General features: G+C 37.9%; 1 pseudogene; it reads left to right on the plus strand.

The window, feature by feature from the left end:
• Positions 1-5232: 5232 nt before the first annotated feature.
• Positions 5233-7531, plus strand: LOC129471230 (large ribosomal subunit protein uL10-like; annotated as a pseudogene).
• The last annotated feature ends 14546 nt before the right edge of the window (positions 7532-22077 follow it).

A 22077-nucleotide genomic window follows, 5' to 3' on the forward strand; every position in this document is an offset into this window, starting at 1 on the left:
TTAAATTCTGAGCCCTGGAATAGACTGTGGCTGCATCTTTGGCTTTATAACCAGCCATTAGAGTAGGGCCCTAAGAACCAATGATACACCTTTGGCTTTCCCTTGGATGGAAAATATAGGGAACCAAGTCAATGGTTCAGGAAGTGCCATTAACATGGCATTATCCATAAGTCAAACCGCTCCCTAGGTGAAGGAACTCCAGAGTGAGAGCCTTGTCTATCTTGAGTGTGTTCTATCTTGGGGTCATGATAAGAGGGGAGAGGAGTGGTTGAGATATGGGTTTCATGTACACATCCATATGTCCCTTAAATAGGCTTTCATGAATATTTGGATTAAAGAATGTTTAAATCTGGTCAATCAAAGGGTGGCTAAAGAGAACTCAAATATACTGTAAACCAAAAAATTCTGAAATAATTCAAATGAGGGCGCTATGGTTTAAATGTGTTCCTCAAATTTCATGTGTAGAAAACATAATCCTGGCCAGGCATGGTGGCTCACGCCTGTAATCCCAGCACTTTGGAAGGCCGATGCAGGTAGATCACTTGAGGTTAGGAGTTCAAGATCAGCTTGCCCAACATGGCAAAACCCCATCTCTACTAAAAATACAAAAAATTAGCTGGGCATGGTGGCAGGCATCTGTAATCCCAGCTACTCAGGAGGCTGAGGAAGGAGAATCACTTGAACCCGGAAGCCAGAGGTTGCAGTGAGCCGAGATCAGTAAAATTGTCTCAAAAAAATAAAATAAAAATAAAGAAAACATAATCCCCACACTCATATGTTGATTGGTTGTGGAGCCTTTGTGAGGTAATTGGGATTAGACAAAGTCTTTAGGGTAGGGCCCTCATGATAGGACTGTTGACTTTATGAAAAGAGGTCACTTAAGCTGAACTGCACTCACTTGCTTTCTCACCATGTGATGCCCTATGCCATGTTATGACACAGCAAGAAGGACTTCACAGATGCTGGTGCCATGCTTTTGGATTTCCCAGTCTCCAGAATCATGAGCCAAATAAATTTCTATTCATTATAAATTACCCAGTCTCAGGTATTCTGTTATAGCCACAGAAAAGGACTAAGACAGAAAATTGGTACCAAGAAGTGTGGTTGTTTGTACAGCAGATACTTGAAAATGTAGAATTAGCTTGAGAACTAGGTAACTGGTAGAGGCTGAAAGACTTTGGAAGAACAAGCTAGAAAAAGCCTGAACTTTCATAAACAGAATGTTAAGAGTGATTCTGGTGAGGACTCAGGAGAAGGATAGACTAGGAAAAGTCTGAAACTTCTTAGAGATTACTTAATTTGTGTGACAAGAAGGTTGACAGAAATATGAACAGTAAAGGCCATTCTGATGAGTTCTTAGATGGAAATGAAGATCAAGACATTGGAAACCGGACTAAAGGCCATCCTTGTTATTCTGTTGTAAAGAACTTAGCCGCATTGTGTCCATGCCCTAGGGCTTTATGGAAGGCAGAATTTAAGAATGAGGAAGAGGAATATTTGGTGGAAGAAATACATAGGCAGGAAAACATTCAGGCTGCTGCATGGCTACTTTTAACTGCCTATAGTAAAAGAAGGAGATTAGTATTGACAGAACAAAGTTAGAGGCTATTCATCAGGACAATGGGACACCAATACATGATATGGAATTCAGAGAAATGCTCTTTTCCTAGAAGCAGATGAGGCAATTTTGTATTATAAAACTGAATAATAGGTGTAAGAGTCAGGAGGCCTGGATTATAGTTCCAGATATACTACTCTGGGCACATCGCTTAACTTCACTGAGCCTCAATGTCCTCACCTATAAACAAAATCAATTGTATTTTGTCTGTCTACTTTGGGGGGTAATTCTTAAAATCATATAAGGACACATATGTCTGATCACTATATAAGCATAGCTTAAAAACATTTTTTTTAATAAAAAAAACTCATAGCTTTTGTTAAAACAATCTTAATCCCATAAACCCCAGTATGGACTGACCAATCAACCCAACAGACAGCTGGGATGGTGTGGGCAGAGGACACTTAAGTCTATCAAAAATCAGATTTCTTTTGAAACAAGTCATTGTCTTATTTCTGAAGTTGCCCATATGCTAGCAATACCATGAGATTAAAATTCACAAAAGTTCTTTTTTTTTCCTTTTTTTCAGGATTTAAATATTTCACAGTTGAATTTTGAGGAAAAACAACTCCATGTTTAATGCTTTTACTGCTCCTTAAGGCTCCAAGTCAGGATTTAAGACCCTGCCTTGAAAACCTGAATGGAAGATGAAACCATGCTAACTAGGACAATGGAAATTTATGTATCTATGTGGAAGGATCCTTTGCGTGTGTGTGTGTTGGTGGGAATCTCTACTGGGTAGCTCCTCACTGTAGTGGGAGAAAAAAATACATTAAAAATAATAAAGAGGCCAGGTGCGGTGGCTCATGCCTGTAATCCCACCACTTTGGAAGGCTAAGACAGGCGGACCATGAGATCAGGAGATCGAGACCATCCTGGCCAACATAGTAAAACACCATCTCTACTAAAAATACAAAAATTAGCTGGGCATGGTGGCACGCACTTGTAGTCCCAGCTACTCGGGAGGCTGAGGCAGGAGAATCACTTGAACCCGGGAGGTGGAGGTTGCAATGAGCCGAGATTGTGCCACTGCATTCCAGCCTGGTGACAGAACAAGACTCCACCTCAAAAAACAAAAATATTAAAATAATAATAATAATAATAAAGGATGCTACTCTGTGAAAATATATTTAAAAGACACTATTTTCTCCTCTGCTTGGGGAGCAGAGTTAAAGCTGTTCTGAGGACTCTGAAAAATTTCTCAGAGGTCTGAAGTCAACAGGCACTCCCCTATGGCCTCAGTCTCACATGTAATTTTTCTTTTCCATGCACACATGTCCCTCTGCAATGCCCTTTGAGACTCAGTTTCCCTTATAAGCCTGCCTGCATGAGGCTGCATTTCATACAGAAATTGTTACCTCTCTTTATCACTCTGTTACTCTTCCCAGAAAAAGGGAATACTAATTTTATTGGTCAGATTTTGGTATAATTTACAGAAAATTTACTACTGTATGGGGTCACTGCAAATTAAGAGGTTAAACATATGATATTGAGGTATAGCATTGAAACTCTTAAAGTTCAATGTTAAAACAGACTTTGAATGAATGAAATAAAACAGGTTCTAAATCTACAGTTCTTTCCCTAATATTCATCTCAAGTCTTCAAAACTAGATTCCATGTAATAGTCAGACAATGGCATGGTGAATTTTCTTGTTTTTCTTTTCTTCCCAGATAACTAAGTTTTATTTTCTCTGTCATTCATATCTTCAGCCCAGAAACCCAGTTCCAGACCACTGTAAGCAAGGCTATAGGTATAGATAAAATAAACTTTTTTCTTGTCTAGGAATTTATATTGTTGTTTTTATTATAGGTTACCAAAGAGTTTATTCTTATATCTTTTGACATATTAAATGCTAAGCTTTCTCAGTTCTCTGCCTCCAGCCATTCTGTCTTAGGGATGTGAGTATTTACGGCTTTTGGCTGAAATTAGCGAGAGCAAGTTTGTTACTTGTTGTCATTTTGGAGTTCATGAAATTCTTGCGAAAGTCTTTCTCTCTGAGTCAGCCAGGACCTGGGACTTTGCTTGACTCTCATGACATGGGGTATACCACATGGGAAGATAAAATACCTTAAAGTTCTGCCATGATAATGGTCTCTTTCTAAAGGATACTGACTAGAAGGCAAAGGGTGCTGCATAGGATTCATTAGACATAACAGTTGGCTGTAGCTCTCGCTCTGCTCCTCTCTCTTCTTTATCTTGCTTCCAAAATAAATGTGCATACAATCACTGAGGGGTTTTTGTTGAAATAGAGATTCTGACTCAGTAGATTTGGAAGCCACAGATTCTGCATTTTTAACAAGTTCTCAGGTGATACAGATGTTGCTGGTCTATGGCCCACACCCAAAGACCGACCCATGGGAGGACACTTCAGCTCAGCTGGCCAGAGAGTGCAATCCACTAGTAGTGTAGCAGGCACAAATCTACCTAATAGTCCGTTGGTATTTTGATTCATTCAGCTTCAATCCATTGTATGCACTACTTCCTCAAGCTCTTTTTGTAGAGAGGTCATTGAGAAAGCAGGTAGGATCTCCTAGTACAAAAACGATACCAATTCCTTCAGGATATTACCACTCTTCCTACCAACAACCCATTTATATTTCTAGATTTAAAACTGCAGTAGCAAAGTTATCCTCCAGAGGATAAAGACTAGTGGCCAGAAGGATGATTACTGGTGGCCAGAAGGTCACTTTTATTCCCTTTTCCTCCTTGATTTATGTTTAATTTAACAGTCTTAAGCTATCCAGTCTCCATGGATGGCATCATCAGTTAGGCTGCCGATATTTTTCAAGACATCTGTGAAGGGGCTAAGTAAGAGCTTTTTCAAACTAATGATACCTGCATTAAAATAACATTCACCAACACAGCTTTAAACAAGTGGAAACTCAACAAAGCTGCAAAGGCACATTAGCCTGTTCAACAAGGCAGGTGGGCAGGATGGTAGAGAATTTTTCTAGTTGGACTGAGGATGCTTACAGCCTCTGTTGATGATCTGTTCCTGGGGATCAGCAATAATATTGAATTGTATTCCTTCATGAGATGATTCTTCTATAAACACTACTAAACATTTGCTTTGTATTGGGGACCACATGAGGTACTGTGGGAATGGCAAAGATAAATAAGACAAGTGTTGGCTTTCCAGAGATCTAAACACAGGCCAGAACAGACATGTTAATGACTAGATTTTAAAGGATTCACTAGATGCCATTAATGTATGCATCCAATAAATATTTACTAAGCCACTACCACGTGCCAGGCAAAGTGGTGAAAATAATAGACATAGTCCCTTCTTTCATCGGAGCTCATTAAATAGCCAATTACACAAATAAATATGTGATGACAAATTCATATAAGTGTCATGAAAGGTAGATGGGCTATAAGGAAGAAAAAAGAGACACCTGGTTGAGAATGGAATTAGAGAGAGCCTCTCTGAAGAAGGGACATTTCTCCTGAGACTCTGAAGGATAAGGAGGAGTTTGCTAAGTAAAGAGATGGGAAGACCCGTACAAAGGACAGCACAGCATGTACTAAGGCAGGAAAGAACTTGAGACATTCCAGAACTAAAAGCAGACCAGCATGGCCAAATGGTCATGAGGGCGAGAGAGAGGGGAACAAGATGAGGCTGGACAAGCAGGCAAAGAAGCTCACATTGAAGCACCCTGCAGGACCAGACGCAGCATTTTCTTCTAAATGCAGTGGGAAACCACCAACACAATTTGTATTTTGAGAAGCTGACTATGCCTTCAGACGGGAGAGAGGCAAAATTCTTAGTTGAGGGACCAGTTGGAGCTGTCAGTTGGGTCATGTTCATTATGTTCTGAGTTCAGGGACACACTGCTGGCCAATAAGGTGCCAGCTACCACCAATGCTGGTGCCACTGCCCCATGTGAAGTCTCTGTGCCCAGAACACCATGCTGGGGCCAGAGAAGACTTCCTTCTTCCAGGCATTAGGCATCACCACTAAAATCTCCAGGGGCATCACTGAAATTTTAAGGGATGTGCAGCTCAATGAGACTGGAGACAAAGTGGGAGCCAGTGAAGCCATACGGCTGAACATCTTCCCTATTCCTTGGTGGATCATCAAGCGTCTGACAATGGCAGGATCTACATCCCTGAAGTGCTTTACATCACAGGGGACACTCTGCATCCTCGCTTCCAGGGTGTCTGCATGGTGCCAGTGTGTCTGCATGGTGCCAGTGTTTGCAGATTGGTTACCAGCTGTTGCATCAGTACCCCATTTTATCATCAATGAGTACAAAGAAGTCCTGGCTTTGTCTGTGGAGACTGATTGCACCTTCCCACTTGCTGAAAAGGTCAAGACCTTCTTGGCTGATCTACCTGCCTTGTGGCTGCTGCCCGTGTGACCTCTGCTATCACTGTTGCTCCTACAGTGGCCACAGCTACAGCCAAGGTTAAACCAATGAGGAATCGAGAGTTGGACAAGGATATGGAGTTTGGTCTCACTGATCACCAAAAAGCAACCAACTTAGCCAGCTTTTTTTTTTCAAAACAAGTAAATAAAGACTTCTCTTAAAAAAAGAAAAAGAAGTTTCAACACAGAATAAAGTGCCTGAGGTCAAGATGGAGACAAATTTGGTCAGAATGTTTCTCTTATATTCTAAGGTGCCCTGAGGGGATGTACTTGGAGAAGAAATTTTGGAGCATGTACTTCAGAGAAGAAAGTAGACTTCAGAGATGACCTAAAAATATACAATAAGTTAATCTTAATGTATCCTTTTGTGTAAGACAATACACTAAGTGTTGTGGGACTTGAGTTCCCCTCCCCATTTCACTATGTGTACATGTGTATACACAGTACACATGTGTAAACTTGGGCCGAATGCTTATTTTTCTCATATACAAAGTAAAAACATTGATATGATCTCTAAAGCTCCTTTTAGCTATATGTTTATTCTGTGGAAATGAACATGGGATTTGAATCAGAGGAACTGGGTTTTTTGCTCACTCCTGTGATCTTGGCCAAGTCACTTCATCTTGCTGAAACCAGGTTCCTCATTTAAAAATAGAGAAATGATGCTATCTAGAATTGCAGACACAACATTGAACACAATGCCTGGAACTTTGTAGGAAGTATTTGTAATGAATGAATACTTTGCTACCTCGTGAAGATTAAACGAGATCTGACTAAGTTTGGAAACTATATAGCTCTGTTTCAATACTCACTAAGAACTCAAATTTACATTATTAAAAAACTTTACTGTGTCGGGGGCTGAGCATGGCTCTTTATCCTGCATTATTTGTTCAAATGAGGGTACATCTCCAAATTCCTCAGCACATATGAAAACAGCAGAAAGTGAGGCTGGATAAAAATGAGAGGGTATGCCATTTAATGAGCTATTAAACTTCCCACGAGAAAGCCAGAAACTCAGAAGGAGTTCAAAATAGCAACTGCTACATAACCAGCCAAATAATCAGTTACATTTATGAGCCAGCAATCCATTCTTAACACGCCTACAAGATAAACAGGAGAAACAAAATAAAATTAAAAAGCTGGCTTTGGCTCAGACTTCCCTGTAAGGTAACTTTATCGATCATCTTCAACACTTCCAATTTCCAGGCAACAGTTTCTTAATATGGACTTGCAGGTTTCATATGAGAATGACAAGTAAAGTATAAAAAGTTGCCTCTGCAGAAGAGTCAACTTTTTACATTTTAAACCACTTCACCTTATGTTGGAATTTTCTTTAAATGATTGCTTGAGTTTAAGCTGTCAATGTTATTTAAATGCCAGAGTGGTTGTTCATCCTCACCCCCACCCCACAGCCCTCCATTCTAGATTTTCCGACTGCTGCTTTCCTATTCTTGAGAGTTGCAGGGGGTACCAGCTGCGATTCAGTTTGGCTTTGAAGTTCAGCAGCCTTCCCCTGTTTCCCATGAATGATTTCTCTCATTGAGAGTTACTTTGAGCTAGAGGTAGAATTTAATGTTCTCAGAAGACTAAAAAAAAATCCCTTAGGTGTGCGATACGAAGAAAGAACACTGCCTCCTTATTTCTGCTCCAGTTCATCCATCTACAAGGCAGGCCAGTGGGAAGGCTGGAACAAAGTCTAGGCTAAATTAATACTCTGGTTCCAATATTTGCTATTTATATATTGCATGAGGAAACCTGCTGGTGGCCCCATGGAGTGATCAGAAGAGGATAGGAGACAAAGACGGCTATGAGTACAAAGGGCATTGTGGACAAGAGCTAATGTTTCCTCAGAGGGAGTATGAGCGAGTAAGAACGTTAGTAAGAATATCAGCAAAAGTAGCAGCAATACCAGTAACACTAAGGTGCTACCATTTAATTGAGTGCTCCAATGTGTCAGGCATAAAAGGTCCATCATATACATTGACTCTTGCACAGATGACGAAATGAAGGTAAAGAGAAGGTCAGTGATTTGGCCAAATTTATTTAACTAGAATGATGAGGGAGTGGGATTCAAACCCAGGTACATCTCAGTCTACAGTCTTTTCATTTCATCAAGCTAGGGTGTCAAGAAGGATCTCAATAACTCTTTCATGGTGGCCTTATTTTTCTGTCCTCCCTGATTTCCAGGACTTATGTGAGGGTAGATGGAGCTTGCTCAGGGCAAACGGAATGACCATGTTTTGCTAAGAGAGTGAGGGAGCTTTGATTTTGTTTCTTGTTTAAAGCTAAAATGAATCTGAATTGTGATGTGTTGGCAAAAGGAAAGAGGAATGGTACTAAAAGTAGAAAATATCGTGGGATGTTTGCAATCTACTAGTAGGTGCATAGAGACCCAGCACCTACATGCCCCAAGAGGAAACACCAAGCCCAATGGGGCATTCAGATCACAAATAAATTATATCTGTTTGGGTGGAAGAGACGGACTCAGAAAAGGCTTCATGGAGATGGTGGCTTTTGGTCTATGCTTCGAAAGGCAGAATTCTAGAAGGCAGAGATGGTATTCTAAAAAGCCTAACAGTGGAATTTTAATTAGTTGCATCTCAGACTACGGAGTGATTTTTAGGGCAGGAGAAACTTAAGCAATCTTCTTGGTCAACAAAGAAGGTCTGACTTAGCAGTTTGCTAAAGTAGATATTATAATACTCTAGTAGAAAGAGATTTGAGCCTGGAGTAGAGGGCCTGGTTTCAAATTCTAATTCTGGCACTGAGGTGGGACTTAATCACTCTGAGACTTCATCCAGCAACTATAAAATTCTAATAACTTATACCCTGCCTTTCTCCTAGCTTGTGAAAAAGTTTAAAGTAGATGACAGGGTTGTAAATGTGAGAAATTATCATTTCTTTTGGAAAGTTTACCCCTCCATTCTGGGGACAGGGGTTCCCAGTTGAAAGTTTTTGAGTTCCATTGGCTAACCAATTTGCTGCAGGCCGGTTAACTGTCTAAGTGAAATCTCTCATGAAATCTCTCACGGTGTTTGAGTTTCGTGAACTAGTAAATGATCAAGATAGAATTTAGACATCCAACTTTCTACATGTCACAATAGGTCATAAAAAATCCATCACACTTGCACACCAAGCACACACACGCACACCAAGCACACACTCACACACCTGCCTTCATTTGTCTTCTAGTTTTAAAAAATAGTTTGAACAACCAAAAAAGTAGAAAGAACATAACCTCAGTAAAAATTCAGGTTTTTAAATGGAATAAATACAGCTTTAAGAGAAATTTAATTGCACTGTGCGTCTGCCACAGAAGGTGAAAGCATCATACTGTGATGGCATAAGATCACATGGGACCTAATTTCCCTCCCACAGATACTTGCTAGGGACAGGTTGTTTTTTAATTAATTTATTTATTTTAGTTGTTCTTCCACAGACTAGAGGATATAATTTCTCAGTATGGTTATTCTGTAGGCTGAGGCAAAGTTTAAGTCTCTTACGATATATTTTTCATGTGTCTACCTTCCTAGCCCGCAGCTTAGTATCTGAGATGGCACACTGAGGACAATGTGGGAGTATAGGAAATACAAAGGAGAATTATTTTGCGTATTATTTGAAGTTGTTCTGGGTTTAGCAGGTAAAGTAGGAACTATGGTGGTCATTACAAAGATACAAAACCAACCTAAGTGTCCATCAGTTGGTGAGTGGATAAAGACAATATTATGTATATATAATACACATATTATATATATAATTATATATAATACACATATTATATATAATTATATATAATACACATATTATATATAATTATATATAATACACATATTATATATAATTATATATAATACACATATTATATATAATTATATATAATACACATATTATATATAATTATATATAATACACATATTATATATAATTATATATAATACACATATTATATATATAATTATATATAATACACATATTATATATATAATTATATATAATACACATATTATATATATAATTATATATAATACACATATTATATATATAATTATATATAATACACATATTATATATAATTATATATAATACACATATTATATATATAATTATATATAATACACATATTATATATTTAATTATATATAATACACATATTATATATAATACACATATTATATATATAATTATATATAATACACATATTATATATATAATTATATATAATACACATATTATATATACTTATATATAATACACATATTATATATAATTATATATAATACACATATTTATATAATTATATATGATACACATATTTATATAATTATATATGATACACATATTTATATAATTATATATAATGCACATATTATCTATATAATTATATATAATACACACATATATAATACATATATATATATATAATGTATACATATATACACACATACCATGGAATACTCCTCAGCCATAACAAAGAATAAAATAATGCCTTTTGCAGCAACTTGGATGGAGCTAGAGGCCCTTTTTCTAAGTGAAGTAACTCAAGAATGGAAAACTAAATACCATATGTTCTCACTTATAAGTGGGGGCTAAGCTATGGGTACGCAAAGGCATATAGAGTGATATAATGGACTTTGGAGATTCAGAGGATAGGAGGGTGGCCGAGGAGTGAAGGATAATAAAACTACATATTGGGTACAATGTACTCTAGTCAAGTGATGGGTACACGAAAATTTTAGTCTAAAATTTAACCAAAAACCACTTGTACCCCTACAACTATTGAAAAAATGTTTTAAAAAATTAATTATGGTAAAGGTGGCCATGAACACGTTTAACCTACAAACTGAATTTAGACCTAAGATTTTCCCAGACCTGTTCTCTGCAATCAGATCCTGCTCTATCAAATCCTCAAACAGGTTAAGGTTAGAGATCATAATGGAAAAATGGCACAAACTCTGAGCACGTAGAGAATGTTTAGAGTTTTCACATATTTCTGACTCACTGCTAGGGATTTTCTAATTATGTTAAAAGCAGAAGAGTTTGAAAGTCCAGGTATCTGCATAGCAACCCTGTTTTTGTTTCTTTCTTTGGGGTTTCTTAAACTGGGATCAGCATACATTTGCAGAGCTGTAAACACAAAATCATGACTCTGAACTTTGGGGATAATTTGCAAGCTCTTCAAGAGTGTTTTTGATCAGTCATAACTTCTACATTACACACTGACTCTAACACCTGTCTTTTCTCTTCCAACCAAATGAAGGGTCTGTACCAAGAATCATTGAGCTAAACAGTCTAGGACTTGAAACTTTGCTGGCAAGTAGAGGAACTGTTGATTCTATGTTAGGTGACCCAGCAAGTTCAGGAGGAGAGGACTGAGATACAACCATACAGTTTACACAGAAACTGAAAAAGAACCTCTAGTTTGTGTTTGTCACAGTGTACTGGTTAGCAATAGCCACAATAATGCCATGTAACAAATTACCTCTAAGCTTAGTGGCTTCAAATAACAACCACTTGTTATCATGCACTTGGGTCAGTGACTTAGCTGATGTAGGCTATGATCACCTGGGCAGCTCTGCTTCTACCTGTGGGTCAGCTGGGTTTGGCTCTAGCCTTTTGGTTGGGCTCGGAACATTCTATTGCTCAAGCTGAAAGGGCAGAAGCTACCTTGAGCATGCCCTTTTCATGCAAGAGGGCAAGCCCAACCCTGAAAGCACAATTCAACTGTATGCTCATATCATGTTCACTAACAGCCCACTGTTAAAACAGGTTGTATGTCCAAACACACAGTCAAGGGCTGGAAAATATATCACGACTACCAGAAGGCCACAGAAGAGGTGTGGACATATAATTCCACTGCAGAGGGCTAAAGAAATTGGGATCAATAGTTTATGCTACCCCAGTGAGGAAGTCCAGACACACCACGGGAGAGTTTTAGAGGACAAAAGGACAAAACTCTGTTTAGCCAGTTAAGTTCTTTTCCAGGCTGCTAAATAAGCATCCTTTCCCAAGGCAGTGACTTGATGTTTTTCTATTAAGTTTACTTTTGTTGCCAGATCTGGGCGCTGCTGGCCACAGTTGATTTCTCTAGAGCCAACACATGACACATAGGCAAATGCAGAATAAACGTTAACCATCAGAATGTGAAAAACTTAACACTTCTTCATTTCTGTGACTGAATTCCTAGCTCCGAAACAGAGCACTGATAACTTGAGATAAGTTGCTTAACCTCTCTATGCCTCAGTTTCCGTATTGATAAAACTGGTTTAATAATGGTATTTACTGAAAAACATATTTGAGGGACTAATCAAGGAAAACGTCCTCAGCCTTGCTAGAAATCTAGACATCCATATAAAAGAAGCTCAAAGAACACCTCAGAAATGTTTCACAAAAAGATCATCACCTAGGCACATAGTCATCAGGTTATCTAAAGTCAAAACAAAGGAGAGAATCTTAAGAGCTATGAGGCAAAAGCACCAGGTAACCTATAAAGGAAAACCTATCAGATTAACAGCAGATTTCTCAGTAGAAACCCTACAAGCTAGAAGGCATTGGGGTCCTATCTTCAGCCTCCTTAAACAAAACAATTACCAGCCAAGAATTTTGTATCCAGTGAAACTAAGCTTCATAAATCAAGGAAAGATAGTTTTTTTCAGATAAACAAATGCTGATAGAATTCGCCAGTACCATGCCAGCCCTACAAGAACTGCTAAAAGGAGCTCTAAATCTTGAAAAAATCCTTGAAATACACCAAAATAGAACCTGTTTAAAGCATAAATCTCGCAGGACCTATAAAACAAAAATGCAATAAAAAAAATCCTCAAGGTTTTCAGGCAACAAGTAGCATGATGAATAGAACAGTACCTCACATCTCAATACCAACATTGAATGTAAATAAACGAAATGTTCCACTTAAAAGATACAGAATGGCAGAATGGATAAAAATTCACCAACTAAGTATCTGCTGTCTTCAAAAGAATCACCTAACACATAAGGACTCACATAAACTTAAAGAGTGGAAAAAAGATATTCCGTGCAAAGGGACACCAAAAAGCAGGCAGAAGTAGCTATTCTTATATAAGACAAAACAAACTTTAAAGCAACATCAGTTAAAAAAGACAAAGAGGGACATTATATAATGATAAAAGGACTAGTCCAACAGGAAAAACATCACAAACCTAAATATATATACACCTAACATCGGAGCTTCCAGATTTATAAAACAGTTACTATTAGACTTAAGAAATGGGATAGATGTCAACACAATATTAGTGGGAAACTTCAATATTCCACTGACAACACTGGACAGGTCATAAAGACAAAAACTCAACAGAGAAACAATTGATTTAAACTATACCCTAGAACAAATGGACTTAACACATATTTACAGAACATTCTACCCAACAAATGAAGAATATACACTCTATTCACCAGCACATGGAACTTTCTCCAAGATAGACCACATGATAGGCCACAAAACAAGTCTCAATACATTTAAGAAAACTGAAATTATATCAAGTACTCTCTCAGACAACAGTGGAATAAAATTTGGAATCAATTCTAAAAGGAATCCTCAAAACCATGCAAATACATGGAAATTAAATAACATGCTCCTGAATGATTATTGGGAATTTAAAAATTCTTTGAACTGAACAATAACAGCGACAAAACCTATCAAAACCTCTGGGATACAGCAAAGGTGGTGTTAAAAGGAAAGTTCAAAGCCTTAAATGCCTAAATCAAAGTCTGGAAGAGCACAGACAGACAATCTAAGGTCAAACCTCAAGGAACTAGAGAAACAAAAACAAACCACACCCAAACCCAGCAGAAGAAAAGAAATAACAAATATCAGAGCAGAATTAAATGAAATTAAAACAAAAAAAGCACAAAGAGTAAATGAAACAAAAACCTTTTTCTTTGAAAAGGTAAATAAAATTGATCGACCATTAGCAAGATTAACCAAAAAAAGAAGAGAGAAGATCCAAATAAGCTCAATTAGAAACAAAACAGGCAATATCACAACTGAAACCACAGAAATACAAAAGATCATTCAAGTCTATGAACACCTTTGCATGCACAAACTAGAAAACCTAGAGGAGATGGATAAATTCCTGGAAATATACACCCCTCTTAGATTAAACCAGGAAGAAATAGAAACTTTGAATGGACAAATAACCTGCAGCAAGATTGAAATGGTAATTTAAAAAATTGCCAAACCCCCCCCCCAAAAAAAATCCAGGGTCAGATGGATTCACAGCTGAATTCTATCAGACATACAAAGAATTGGCAGCAATACTATTGACACTATTTCCCAATATAGAAAAGAGAAAATCCTCCCAAAATTATTCTATGAAGTCAGTATCACCCTAATCCCCAAACCACGAAAGAACATAATAAAAAAGAAAACTACAGACCAATATCCCTGATGAATGTAGATGCAAATATCCTCAACAAAATACTAGCAAATTGAATCCAACAGCATATCAAAAAGATAATCCACCACGGTCAAGTGGATTTTATACCAGGGATGCAGCGATGGTTTAACATACACACGTCAATAAATGTGATAGACCACATAAACAGAATTAAAAATAAAAATCACATAATCATCTCAACAGATGCAGAAAAAGCATTGGACAAAATCCAGTCCTTTATGGTTAAAACCCTCAGCAAAATTGGCATAAAAGGGACATACCTTAATGTAATAAAACCCATCTATGACAAACCCACAGCCAATATAATACTGAATGGGGAAAAGTTGAAAGCATTCCCCCTAAGAACTGGAACAAGACAAGAATGTCCACTCTTACCACTTCTATAGAACATAGTACTAGAAATCCTAGCCAGAGCAATCAGACAAGAGAAAAAAATAAAGAGCATCCAAACTGGTATAGAAGAAGTCAAACTGTTGCTGTTTGCTGATGATATGATTGTATTCGCAGAAAACTCTAAAGGCTCCTCCAAAAAGCTCCTAGAACTGTTGAATAAATTCAGCAAAATTTCAGAATACAAAATTAATCTACACAAACCAGTAGCTCTGCTATACACCAACAGCGGCCAAACTGAGAATCAAATTAAGAACTCAACCCCTTTTACAATAGCTGCAAAATAAAAAAAGCAAAAAACAAACAAACAAACAAAAAACTTAGAAATATACCTAACCAAGAAGGTGAAAGACCTCTACAAGGAAAACTACGAAACACTGCTGAAAGAAATCATAGATGACACAAATGGAAGCATATTCCATGCTCATGGATGGCTAGAATCAATATTGTGAAAATGGCCATATTGACAAAAGCAATCTACAAATTCAGTGCAATTCATCAAAGTGCCAACATCATTCTTCACAGAACTAGAAAATACAATCTTAAAATTCATGTGGAACCAGAAAAGAGCCCACATAGCCAAAGCAAGACTAAGCGAAAAGAACAAATCTGGAGGCATCACATTACTTGACTTCAAACTATACTATAAACTCATGGTCACCATAACAGCATGGCACTGGCATAAAAATAGGCACGTAGACCAATGGAACAGAATAGAGAACACAGAAATAAAGTCAACTGATCTTTGACAAAGAAAACAAAAACACAACATAAGGAAAGAATACCCTATTCAACAAATGGTGCTGGGATAATTGGCAAGCCACATGTAGGAAAATGAAACTGGATCCTCATCTGTAACCTTATACAAAAAACACCTCAAGATGGATTAAGGACTTAAATCTAATACCTGAAAGCATAAAAATTCTAGAAGATAATATCAGAAAAATCCTTCTAGACATAGACCTAGACAAAGACTTCATGACCAAGAACCCAAAAGGAAATGCAATGAAAACAAAGATAAATAGATGGCACTTAATTAAAGAAAAAAGCTTCTGCACAGCAACAGAAATAATCAGCTGACTAAACAGACAACCTACTCAGTAGAAGAAAATCTTTGCAGTCTATATATCTGACAAAGGACTAATATACAGAATGTACAAGGAACTCAAACAAATCAGCAAGAAAAAAACAAATAATCCCATAAAAAAGTGGTCTAAGGCCATGAATAGACAATTCTCAAAAGAAGATACACAAATAGCCAAGAAACATATGAAAAAAATGCTCAACATCATTAATGATCAGGGAAATGCAAATGAAAGCCACAGCGTGATACCACCTTACTCCTGCAAGAATGGCCATAATAAAAAAATAAAAAAATAATAGATATTGGTGTGGATACAGTGAAAAGGGAACACTTTTACACTGCTAGAAGGAATGTAAACTAGTACAACCACTATGGAAAGCAGTGTGAGGATTCCTTAAAGAACTAAAAATAGAACTGCCATCTATTTGATCCAGCAGTCTCACTACAAGGTATCTAGCCAGAGGAAAGTAAGTCATTATACGAAAAAGGTGCATGAATGTTTATAGCAGCACAATTCACAACTGCAAAAATATGGAACTAGCCCAAATGCCCATTAATCAACGAATGGATAAAGAAATTGAAACAGCCCAAATGCTCATTAATCAAAGAATGGATAAAGAAAATATATACTTTTATATGTATGTACATATATACATACAGATATACATATATATGTGTGTATATATATATACACACACACACACACACACACACACACACCCCATGGAATATTACTCAGCCACAAAAAGAAATGAAATAATGGCATTCACAGCAACCTGGATGGAATTGGAGACCATTATCCTAAGTGAAGTAACTCAGGAATGGAAAACCAAACATCGTGTGTTCTCACTCATAAGTGGGAGCTAAGCTATGAGGATGATGTAAAGGCATAAGAATGATACAATGGACTTTGGGGACTCAAGGGACTAAGGGTGGGGCAAGTGAGGGATAAAAGACTACAAATTGGGTACAGCATATACTGCTTGGGTGATGGGTGCACCAAAATCTCACAAATCACCACTAAAGAACTTATTCATGTGGCCGGGCATGGTGGCTCACACCTGTAATCCCAGCACTTTGGGAGGTCATGCAGGCAGATCACTTGGGGTCAGGAGTTCAAGACCAGCCTAGAGTTTCCTAGTAGGGAAACTCTGTCCCTACTAAAAATACAAAAAATTAGCCAGGCATGGTGGTGCACTCCTGTAGTTCCTGCTACTTGGGAGGCTGAGGCATGAGAATTGCTTGAACCCAGGAGGCAGAGGTTGCAGTGAGCTGAGATTGTGCCACTGCACTCCAGCCTGGGTGACAGAGCAAGACTGTCTTAAAAAAAAAAGAACTTATTCACGTAACCAAACACCACCTGTTTCCCAAAAGCCTATTGTAATAAAAAAAATTAATTTAAAAAATTTTAAAAAACTAAAAATAGAAAAATATAAAGAAGACATTTTTCGTACAACTATGCATTTTTTGTGTATTAAGCTAAATGTTATTACAAAAAAGGCAAAAACTTAAAAAAATGAAAAATCAATAAAGGAAAAAAGTTAGAAATAAAGGTTGATTTATTATTGAACAAATGAAACAGTTTTAAAATTAAAAAATAATGGTATTTACTTCACAGAATCGTTGAGAAAAAATAAGAGAATTCAGGTGAAGCACTGGCTATAATTTCTCAACAAATGCTTTTTTTTTTTGCTACAAATATTAGAACAACTCTTAGAAAGTTTAACCAATAGATGGACAAAGGAGGATGCCCCTGAACATGCCATATCAGTCTCCTCAAGACGACTGAAGAAGGAATATGTGAATGGTACTTTCAAGCGATATTTTCTGAGAATAGAGCAAAAAGGATATCAAAATACAGGGTCTCAGTTCAGCCTGGCTGCTACATATCAGCAGCTTCCCATTTCCGCACTGCATTGCTATTTCACATGTTGGCCTCATGGTCACTTCAGGGAACATTTGCCGAACATGCTGTCAGGAATTTCACTGAAAGAACAGAGTGGCATCTGGAAGTACTGTTCACAGGAGTTCTCAACTTCATACTTTATTTTGTCAGGCTCTGAGCTGCCATTAGAGCTCTAGAAGGTGTTCATTAGTTTATATTTGCAAGAAGTCTTATTTTGGGAGATCTTTCTGTAAGTCACAAACCTGTCTGGACACAATTACTTAGGACATAGACAGTTCTCAGGAAATATCAGAGTGTCTTTTGACTTTGCAAAATTTTGACCAAATACTAGGCTGGGGATTTTGTGCAGTAACAATATCACAGTCTATGTGGTACTATTCCAGGAGCAATTATTGCTGTTTGAAATAAACGTCAGATGTCTGGTGACACTCCTTACTTTAGTGGTTCTCAAAAGGGATGTCTCAATTTTACTGGTGTGCCATGTATCCTTCGAATGTATTTAAATACTGATTGATGTGTACAATTTTTTTGTTTTTGTTTGTTTGTTTTTTTTGAGACGGATTTTATTATGATGATTTCTGTCAGGTAACAGGTTGTGCTGAGTGAGGCTCATGAAACCGTGCAGAGCAGAGAAACCATGCTGACAGGGAGAAGAGGCTAATCATGATATCAAGTTATCATCAAGGAAAAAAGCCTGTTTTGTGGAATATTTAAGAACTTTGCCTTACAAGTATTAGAGAGCTTAGTCAGGGAAGTAAACTCTTCTAAAAAGGTCTGCATTTGCTTGAAGGACAATCAACGCGTTTAAAACTACGATTATTTTGGTAGACACTGTGAAGTATTATCCTCTTGTAATAGAATTGTACTGTAATTTTTAGTCTTGTTTATTGGCTTCAATCTCTTCATTGCTTTAATGTATGGTCAACATTTCTGGTATTTTAGATATTGAGAACAACTAATTTAGCATCATAAAACCTTATCCTTCACATGCTGTGGGGAGAGAAGGTCAGTATTCACCAAATGAATGAGAATCTAGGATTTATGTGCTCATTTCAGGTTCTCAGGAGGGTTTAGGGATTCAAGGAAGCACAAAAATATCTGAGAAATAGCAAACTGGGAACATCCTCATATTAAAAAGTTGTGGGGTCAGGGCACGGTGGCTCACACTTGTAATCCCAGCACTTGGGGAGGCCCATGTTGGCGGATCACCTGAGGTCAGGAGTTCAAGACCAGCCTGGCCAATATGGCGAAACCTCGTCTCTACTAAAAATACAAAAATTAGCCGGGCATGGGTGTCTGTACTCCCAGCTACTTGGGAGGCAGAGGTAGGAGGACCCCTTGAACCTGGGAGGTGGAGGTTGCAGCGAGCCGAGATTGAGCCATTGCACTTCAGCCTGGGCAACAGAGTAAGACTCTGTCTCAAATAAATAAATAGAATAAAATGTTTTGGGGGCATTACAGGAGTTAATAAAAAATATTAGACGGATAGAGTGGGTAAAATAGTCCTCTCTAAAGCTTTTTCTTTTAATAAAAAGCCCCCACGAAAACATTTCTTTTCTAACAGAAAGAGTCTTGAAAAACCAGACCAGCAAGCATTGATATGCAAATACTGGTGGCTAACAGCCCGGTCCACCCAATATGGAGGTTCCTACCACTTTTTCTTTGTTGCCACTAGTGGAAGACATCATGGCCACCAGCCAGGTACAGGCCAACTGGGTAGGACAACATGGCGGCCAGCCAGGCATGTTAAAAGGCTAGGGTGGGAGGGCCAGTTTGCTCTCAGGCTACGTGAATGACACGCCTGGTCAAACCAATCCTCTAGGCCCTATGCAAATCAGACATCATGTCTTCTAGCCTCCCAATAGAACCTACTGATTTCCGCTGCATGTGGGATTTTCCATTTGGAGCCCTCTTCCCTCTGTATCGGGGAGCTGTTTTCTTCTTTCTTTCCTATTAAACTTTCCGCTCCTTAAACCACTCCACTTGTGTCCGTGTTGCTAATTTTCTTGGGGTGAGACCAAGGACCCTGGGTGTTTCTCCAGACAATAGAGCCATATTGGAGGAGTGATGATAACAAATCAAATGCTCCAAAATAATGAAGAATAATATGCAGCTAACGAAAGAAGGCGAAAAAAGTGCTGCATGCTGGACTTTGAAGGGGCAGAATACAGTGGTTGAATACACATCTGTTGAATAGACAAACATGTAAAAAAAATAAAACAATGAGTCAATGAATAAATAACCTTACCATATATTGTGGATTTACTATGTGTCACACATGTATAGGACCTGACTTAAGAAGGCAGGTATTTTCATGCCCATTTGGCCACTGTAAGTTATAAGGCTAGAAATTAAATAACTTGCCCAGGGTGAGCTACTAAATGGTAGAGCTGGGATTTAGACTGAGAACTATCTAATCACCATAACCCAATTCTCTAAAGTGATTATATTTTAGACAAAAAGTTATAGATCTATTCACTACAGAGTAGCCAAAATATAACCTTTAAGAAAGTTAAACCAGGTCACATCCTTCTTCTACTAAAGCCTTGTGATAATTTCCCATCACTCAGAAAATAAAACCCCAACTCCTGACCTGGACTGATCAAGAATGTCCCACAGAATCTTGCCCTGTCTATTCCTTAGTCCTTATCTTTTTATGCTGGACTCTCTGTTTTTCTAACCAACCACGTTTATTCCTGCTTCAGAGGCTTACATTTGCTGTTCCATGTGTCTGGAATATTCTTCCCCCAAGTCTTTTCAGATCTCTGTACAAATGTCACCTCTTGAAAAGATATTCAATGGTTACCCTGTCTAATTGTATGTCCTATTTCCTTACTTCCTTCATTGCTGTATTCACTCTCTGAAATTAGGTGTTTTCGTTTACTTGTTTCTTGTGTCTGAGCTCCAGTAGCAGGTGGGCTCTAAAGATCCCCTCAGGATTATCACAGTAGCCCAGTCCCTAAAACAATACCTGACACATAGTAGACACTCAACTGATACTAAATGAATGAACAAATTCATCCTTTGAAGCAAAGACTGAGTGCTACTTGTCATCGTGAAAACATTTCATTTGTCTGTAAGACAGATGATACCTTGAAGGGTAGGGAGGTAAAAAATAATGTCTGGGTAAGATGTTGTCACTTTAGGAAAGCACAAGATTGATCATGGAACATAACCCCCCAGCCTGTACGAACAAAGCAGCAGAAAGATGAAGGTGAAACAGAATCGAACGGGTTGAGAATTTGTGGTCATATTCTCACTGGTCAGGTTAAACTTCATCACCACAAAATGGTGCAGGTAAATATGAATTTTGGTCAAAGTTAGCCGATGACAAATTTGGCCACAGGGTCACAAGGCAGTCATAATTTTAATGTAAACAACCTTCCACAGTGAGAGCAGTATCCTATTTGTGCATGTGATTCCAAAGTAATATTTTAAAGGGCTGCAGCAATTTTGGCCAGGCACAGAACTGTACAAGTCTGTAGCTAACTTTAAACCACTATCGAATTCAGAATATGTTTGTGTGAGTGTCAGTTTGTGAACTCTTAGCTCTAGCAAGTTTTAGAAGATGACAAATTGATTCCCATTCAGCTACCTGTCCCAAGGTTAAGGTATCTCTGAGGAATGATCTCCAAGACTAAGATGTAGTTTGGAATTTAACAGTTCTTGTTTCAGGTTAGAAGTATAATCTAATGAAGTGTGCAGTAATATCCTGTGGTGAGCAGCTGAACGTTAAGCTGCTTGGGATGAGGCAGTGGATCTCATCCGACCTTGTCATCTATATTGAATTTAACACTCCCAGTGAACGCATTTGGAACAGCCCACCTCAAACGGATGCGATCTATTTCGATTTTCATTCTTCCTCCTAATAGTTTAATACAGCTGAGTAACTCCAGGGACCTTGGTACAAATCAGAAGTGTTGCTCCCTGCTGCCAGTTAAGGGCTGGTGCCTGAGGTAACTAGAAATTGACCTTCATAAAACACCTCTCTGTTTCTACCACTGATTCTAATTCCAGGAGGTGATTGAGAAACCCAATGGCCAATTCTCTCCTGAGAATCTCCCTGCTCTAACTCATGGAGGGCCTTGACAGATGTGGGAATTGTGAGAGATGAGAACTGGCAACATCTGTTTCCTTTTATAATTAGAGCTTAACTGCTCTGAGAAGTGGTTTAATGCTGTGGGGTAACATTACACAGTAGTTTCTGGTTTCCATATTTTATAGACCATAGCAAGTATGACATAACTCAATGCTGATCAATTCCATTTTCCTAGATG

Source organism: Symphalangus syndactylus, chromosome 21, assembly GCF_028878055.3.
Source record: "Symphalangus syndactylus isolate Jambi chromosome 21, NHGRI_mSymSyn1-v2.1_pri, whole genome shotgun sequence".
Classification (NCBI taxonomy): domain Eukaryota; kingdom Metazoa; phylum Chordata; class Mammalia; order Primates; family Hylobatidae; genus Symphalangus; species Symphalangus syndactylus.